We start from the raw sequence: 6,999 nt of genomic DNA on the forward strand, positions 1-6,999 counted from the left end.
TTAGCCTCTGTTAAATTACTGTTCCTCTAAGAGGTTTTCCGTTGTCATTGTTATATACAGCAAGAGCTAATCCTAACATAAGTCCAAAGCAAAAGTAACACACCAACAAAGCCCTGCCACCATCTTTACTCCTAACCCGCTCCATAAAAAGCAAAACATCTGTCCAGATAAAAATCCAACATTCCTACAAATTAATCTGTTTTACATTTGAATGTCCAGAACTTCTTACACTATCATCTCCATCACTGGCTCCAAAGCACATACAATCAAGATTCTATTTCCTTCCTAATTAAGAGAGAAATTTCCCCTAGTCTTAACATGAGGCATTCATCAGAGGTCTTCATGGGTCCAGGGGACGAGAGGGTGCAGAAAGCAGTTTCAGGCTCCCACATAGAAAGAAGAAGGACAGAATGGGACTTCAAGATGAAAACTTGAATATTTGTATTATTTCCTTTAATATTTGTATTATTTCCCTTTATGCAGATAAATATGTATGTTCCTCAAATATGTATTGCACAAGCTGTGCAATAATTACAAAGGGGATTGCCAAAGAAATCCTGAACACACAAAAGAGAAAAGAAAGTTCTATGAACACCTCTAACATGTGCATAGGATTTGGGGGATTTATATGACCTCATTTAATCTACGCTAAAGAAATAATAACATGAGCTAAGTTTTACTATTATCCCTCAACATAGAGGAAACTTGTGTTTGGAGCAGTTAGGGGACTTGTCTGAGGTCAAAACTAGTTAGACATTCTTCTTGTAAAAATAAGTGGAAGGGGAAGAAAGAGCAAAGAGTAATGTCCCCTCTTCATATCGTCCTATAGAACCTAAATTTTATATAACTATGTACATGCAATATTTCTCAATTTTCTTCCATTTAAAAAATAATAGGGCAGCCTAGGTGGTTCAGTCAGTTAAGCCTCCAGCTTCAACTCAGATCACAATCTCGCGGTTCGTGAGTTCAAGCCCTGTGTCAGGCTCTCTGCTATCAGCACAGAGCCTGCTTCAGACCCTCTGTCCACCCGCTCTCTGATCCTCCCCTGCTTGCTTGCTCTCTCTCTCTCTTAGAAATAAATAAACATTAAAAAATTAAATTCTTTAAAAATAATAATGTTATTTTTCATGGCTCTATAAAGGGAGAGGTCATTGGACCAATATGCGTGAGGTCACAAGGTCTAAGAAAGACACACAGGTGTGAGGCTCACCTGACCCAAGAAGACAAGTTCACACCAGCAAGGCACGGTTAGGGGTGCTGAATGAGGCAGGCTGTGTCCCCTGCACTTCCTGCAGCACCCCCTCTCTCAGCAGATGGCCCCCACACAGCAAGCCCACCGCCGATGCTGTGCCCAAAGCCACCATACCACACAGGGACAAGCCCATGTTATACAGCACTACAGCATGTTATAAAAGAAACCATTCATCCACAATTTATTTTTTTTTTATTTTTATTTATTTCTAGGAGAGAGAGAGAGAGACAGCGTGAGCAGGGGAGGGTCAGAGAGAGAAGGAGACACAGACTCTGAAATAGGCTCCAGGCTCTGAGCTGGCAGTCAGCACAGAGCCCGACGCGGGGCCCGAACCCACGAACCGCGAGATCATGACCTAAGCGAAAGTCGGACGCTCAACCGACTAAGCCACCCAGGCGCCCCATCATCCACAATTTAAAATGTTCTTTCTTGGGGCACCTGGCTGGCTCAGTCAGTAGAGCATGTGACTCTTGATCTCAGGGTTGTGAGTTCGAGCCCCATGTTGGGTACAGAGATTACTTAAAAAGTAAATAAAATCTTTTTCTAAATAAATAAGTAAAATGCTCTCTCTTGCTTTAGGTTCACTTCCAGACTATCTTTCAACTGCAGGAGTCCTAACTTGCAGTTTTAATTTCCCTCTCCAGTAGCTTCTGGACTACAGAACTGAACGAGTTTGGTTGCCCCATACGATGCTTGGAAACAAATCTAAGCCAACTTCGGCAATTAATAAATTTCCCATTAAAAGCCCCGATCTCTAGTGTGTCATGAAGAACTGGTGATGTGGCCACGTGCTTAGGCTGGCCACCAGGGGAGGTGAAGGCATGGGTTGAGGGGGCACTCCCAGCACCCCACCTATCCTCACACCCACTTTGCCACAGTAAGTAAGAGAAACGTTTCCTGGTGCCATGCCCCTATTGAAAGCACAAATGGTAAGATAAACCAAAAAGAGGCGCACCTGGGTGCCTCAGTCAGTTAAGCATCTGGCTTTGGCTCAGGTCATGATCTTGTGGTTTGTGAGTTCGGGCCCCCCCATCGGGTTCTGTGCTTACAAGTTCAGAGCATGGAGTCTGCTTCCAATTTGTGTCTTCTTCTCTCTCTGTCCCTCCATTGCTCATGCTCTTTCTCTCTCTCCCTCTCCCTTTCTCAAAAATAAGTAAACATGAAAAAATTTTTTTAATTTAAAAAGAAAAGAAGATCTTGGGTTTCAAAAAAAGGTGAGAGAGTATATAACTCCGTAGTAGTGGAGACCTTTGCTTTCTAATACACGAGCCAAGTGCAACAGTGAATACTATCAACTTAGCGTGTTTTTTCACCTGGGGAGCCCCTCTCATTCCCACTCACTGCCTGGACCCTGAGCACTCTCTAAAGAAAAAGTAGAAAATCTGACAATGCCACAGTGTCCCCTTGAGGGCCAGCAGCCCCTGTGCTGAAGTCCACAAAGATGTGGAATAACACAAGGGTTTGTGAACCTATGATAAAGCCACCTGACCCAACAGATCCTGAGTCATGGGATGTCAGGGCCCAAAGGACCTTAGCAACTGCTTAAACCAGGTGAGGAAGTAAACTCCGAGGTTCTGAGTCTTGCTCAAAGTCACCCAGCTGGAGACAGCGGACCTGGCACTAGAATCCACTTCTCCACACTCCAGAACCAGGGCTGTCCCTACGACACACGGCCTCCTCCAGCCTTCCACGGGCTCACAGCCCCTAGGCTCCTCCCACCTCCTCACCACCTCCAAGGACACCAAGATGGCTGCCATGGTGAGCAGGAGAAAGCAGAGGCCATCCTGGTGGGGGGAAGGATGGCCTGTATCTGTTTTGTTCAGCTTCTCGTGGGTATCAAGGACAGACCTAAAATCCCAGTATTCAAGTCAGGTCCACATGGGCTCACCACCACATGAAGAAGACACGCAGGACGCGGCCTCTCAAGTCAGAGGTATGGCATGGGTATCACCTTAGGCTGAAGAGGACTCAGATCCAGCCTTACCTGCTCCCATCACCCCCTGCGCGCCAGCCGACAGCCCCTTTTCCATGCGCATCATAGACCTTGAGCAGCTCTCTGTTGAAGATCAGTTCTGCAGACCCCAACATAACAGTCTAAATTCAATAACCTCTGTTGACTACCACCCTGAGCCACACACTGAGGGGACCCAGCGATGAGTAAGCTGGGAACCATCCCACCATTACTTTATCGTCATCTACCACGGAAGGCAGACTTCTGAACAACCGGACTCAGACCCCATGGTAGAGACAGAGGGAGGGAAAATGCTATGGAAACCAAATTTACAGACTGGGCAGGGCAGCGGATTTCAAAGGATGAATGGAGAGTAGGATTCCCGTAAACTGGGGGGACTAGCATTCCAGGAAGCGGGAACAGCAGGAGTTAAGCCAGGAGGGAAGAAACCATGCGCAGGTCTCAGAAGCCCCAGCAGACTCAGGTGGCAGCCGGGGAAGTCCAGAGGGAGCAAGGGGACGGGTAAACTGAGGTCACCCACTGAAGTGGGGGCACTGTCACAGCAGAGGCAATGGAAGCCCTTGGATGCAGACCGGAAAATTCGGGTTTATGCTATGGGGAGCAGTGAGCAGCCCCTGAAGGCATGGGGGAGGGAAGGAGACAAGGAACAGAAGGCTTTCTGGGTGGGCAAAGAACTTGGCCTTTGTCACCAACGCCTCCTGGATGCCAACTTTTGGCATCTGCTCTACCCACTCTGCATGTCATGTCCATTTCTGTGGCAATCCCGGTATCTGACCATCTGGATGGTGACCAGCCCCCACCTAATCTGACCCCGTGGTGTGTGCATGTCCCCTGGTGGCCTCTGGCATTCACTCGCCTCGCCTCCCACTTATAGGCCAGCAGAACATGACTTTTACTTGAATCTGTTGCCAAAACACTTCAAAATTAGGAGACATCGCATTTAAAAATTTGGATTTTTGGGGGCGCCTGGGTAGCTCAGTCAGTTAAGCGTCCAACTTCGGCTCAAGTCATGATCTCACAGTTCGTGAGTTCGAGCCCCACATGAGGCTCTGTGCTGACAGCTCAGAGCCTGGAGCCTGATTTGCATTCTGTGTCTGCCTCTCCCCGACTCACACTCTCTGTCTCTCTCAAAAATAGATAAACATTAAAAAAAAACTTTTTTAATCTGGATTTTTCTAGGACTCCACTTCATGTGGCAACAAAGACGCTGACTGGCAGTGGGCCCCCTGGGGCACGACCTGCAACCCCCAGTTTCCCAGCCTGTCACCTTTTTTTTAAGTTTCTTTATTTTGAGAGAGACAGACACAGTGCAGGTAGGGGAAGGGCAAAGAGAGAGGGAGACAGAGAATCCCAAGCAAGCTCCATGCTATCAGCACAGAGCCCAATGCTGAGCTCAAACTCACGAAACCACAAGATAGTGACCTGAGCTGAAACCAAGAGTCAGATGCCTGACTGACTGAGCCACCCAGGTGCCCCTGTCACCTCTTTTTAATCTGCAAGACTGACCATAATAATCCACTGCCCACTTATCTTCTACCAGGCCGTCCAACACACCCCCAAAGGCCTCTGAGTCTGTGACAGTCCCCCCCCACACACACACACATTTAGCCTACATTTATGAGGCTGAGCAGTCCTGACCCTTTCAGTCCCAAGTATTAATCCTTCAGCAAGGGCACACAGCCCACCCACTAGCCCTGGCTCCTCTCTCGTTCCATACCCTCCCGGGTCCTGGCAGACAGCACTGCTGAAAGAAATCAGAAGGCCCCTCAGGAACAATGGACAGCAAGCTTGGAAGAAATTCCATATACCTTTACTTTTCCTTCTATTACTGACTCAGCTCTTCCTGACTACCCGCTGTGTGTCAGGCCTTCCAAGCAGGGCTCAAGAAATACAGCTGAATAAGATGGGGTTGCTGCCTTGGCCAGGTCTAGGGGACCTGGAAAAACCCCAAGCAGCCCTGGCTTTGATTCCACTCTGAATGAATGAAATAACAACACAGCTCATGCATGAAACCTAGTGATCCACATACATCCTACCACCAAATGTTCAGCACTCACTGGCCAGTAAATAGGGCAGCAGCACAGTGTTTCCAAACAAGGTGGGATGCGTGGTCCCAAACACCTCCGACACATGCAAGGAAGTTTACCCCACTGCCTCGATCTTAGAGACAGACTGAGAGAGGGGGAAAAAAAAAAAAAAAAAAGGCTGGTCACAGTAGAGAAACAGAAAAGAAATTTAAGCACGTTTCCTGTCTTCAGTGAGTCAACAGTCTAGTCGGGATCAAAACGTCAAACCCTAGAGATATGAAGTCACTAAGAGAGGAATGTGAACCTGGGCCTGGGTTCGGGTGGGAGGCCCACCGGATGAGGTATGCTAGAAATTGGGTGGAAAGACTTTTTGAACCAAAGAGATGGCCTAGGAGGGCACGAATACTCAAAATCCTGTCTTGGACCAATCATAAAAGCCTTCCCTCTGGGAAAAAAAAAAAATGTGGATCTAATAAAACTATAATTGAAGAAATGGTAGGAAACATTCATTGAAGTTCAAAATCCCAGGGAATGCTCCAGAAAGACACAGATTTTGCCTGTGAATGGGTTTCCCACTTGGCAAGGCAGTCCCTCATCACTAAGTGAAAATACAAAGGAATGGGGAAAAAAAAAAGAAAGAAAATACAAAGGAATGAATGGGACTTCCTATCAGGGAAATTCCTAGTGATTATTAGAAAGGAAAGGAAAAGAAAGGAAAGAGGAAGGAGGAAGCAAGAGTATTAACAAACAGCAGGCACCTTCTGGTTTAAATTCTGGAAGAGGCAACAGCTGTTTTGTTCAAGTTGGGGTGACCTCCAGCAAGAAATACTAAGCTAAAGGGGTACCTGGGTGGCTCAGATGGTAAAGCATCTCAGCTCAGGTCTTGATCTCAAGGGTCTTGATCTCAAGGGTTGTGAGTTCAAGCCCTGCATTGGGCTCCATGCTCAGCGTGGAGCCTGCTTAAAAAAAAAAAACAAAAAACAAAAAAACAACTGGGGCACCTGGGTGGCTCAGCTGGTTAGGCATCCGACTTCAGCTCAGGTCATGATCTCACAGTTCGTGGGTTCGAGCCCCGCGTCGGGCTCTGTGCTGACAGCTCAGAGCCTGTAGCCTGCTTCGGATTCTGTGTCTCCCTCTCTCTGTCCCTCCCCAGCTCATGCTCTGTCTCTCTGTCTCAAAAATAAATAAACTATTAAAAAAAATTTTTTTTAACTAAGCTAAAACAACACTGAATTTCTACACTTTTACTAGTCATCTTTCTCAGTTTTCTTACCCTTACCGTCTCCTCAAAACTCTGGCTACCTTAAAACACACAGGCATTTGCATGTCCCCAGTAAGTAAATCCACCTGTACACGTGGACAAAATTGATAACAGTGTCTCCCCCAATGCTCTGCCCCCATGCCAGTTAGTCCTTTCTTGTCCCATGTGACCACAGGCCTTCAAATCCCCCTCCTAGGCCCCATCCCCACTGACTTCCCCTCAGCTCACCCACCCCCCACAACTCTTCCCTAGGAAGGGTCCTTAAGTTCAGCTACCTCCACACCTCTCTCTCTCTCTCCGCCTCTCTCTCATACACACACACAAACACGCATGCACGTGTTTCTTTTCCCTAAACCAAAATCCATAAGTGAAGGAGCGTCAGCTGCTCTGGCTGAAGTGAAGATGGAAATCTAGAAGCCTCTGCCACTGTGTCTTGGGGTTGCCCCGACCTCCACCCCTTACCACAGAGTCCAAAAACAGCACTATT

This window comes from Hyaena hyaena, unplaced genomic scaffold (assembly GCF_003009895.1).
Source record: "Hyaena hyaena isolate Hyena2069 unplaced genomic scaffold, ASM300989v1 scaffold_23, whole genome shotgun sequence".
Lineage (NCBI taxonomy): Eukaryota > Metazoa > Chordata > Mammalia > Carnivora > Hyaenidae > Hyaena > Hyaena hyaena.